This window comes from Triticum aestivum, chromosome 1B (assembly GCF_018294505.1).
Source record: "Triticum aestivum cultivar Chinese Spring chromosome 1B, IWGSC CS RefSeq v2.1, whole genome shotgun sequence".
In the NCBI taxonomy this organism is placed as follows: Eukaryota; Viridiplantae; Streptophyta; class Magnoliopsida; order Poales; family Poaceae; genus Triticum; species Triticum aestivum.
In genome coordinates, this window is record NC_057795.1 from 145755428 (window position 1) to 145755994 (window position 567).

Here is a 567-nt window from a genome sequence, read left to right on the forward strand (position 1 = left end):
CTCTACCCCCCCCCCCCCACACACACCGATAGTCGAACGTTGTTGGTAGGTATCCATGCCACAGAGAAGAACTGCACCTCTGCCCTCTCAAATTCCAGTAGGCCAGCCGCCCTGTATCTTTGACGTGGGAAAACACAAATTCGATGGCACTCTTTATCGATCGCGCAGCCACACACTTCATCCCTGTTTTCAATTCTATCGATATCTCACGTCCATGACTCCGTTTCACACACATTGCATATGTTACATTTTTCTGATTGAGATACCATCAACACATTGCCTCTGTTTCGCACAAACCATATCTCTCACACCCACCCACGTACGTACCTACACCTAAAGAAGAAGTGCACGCAGGACGCACGTACTCACGTCTCGTTCCCGGCCACACCCGCGCGGGTACACTGTGGAGTTTGTTTCTGTACGAAAAGGCAGTCCACGTGATAATTTGACGCGTGTAGCGGTTGTTTACTCGAAGGAGGGTTGGGTACCACGCCTAGAATATAAAACGATTGCCGTGGGGGAAAATGGAAAAATGGGTTTGTCTCTCATGAGTCTCATCACACAATC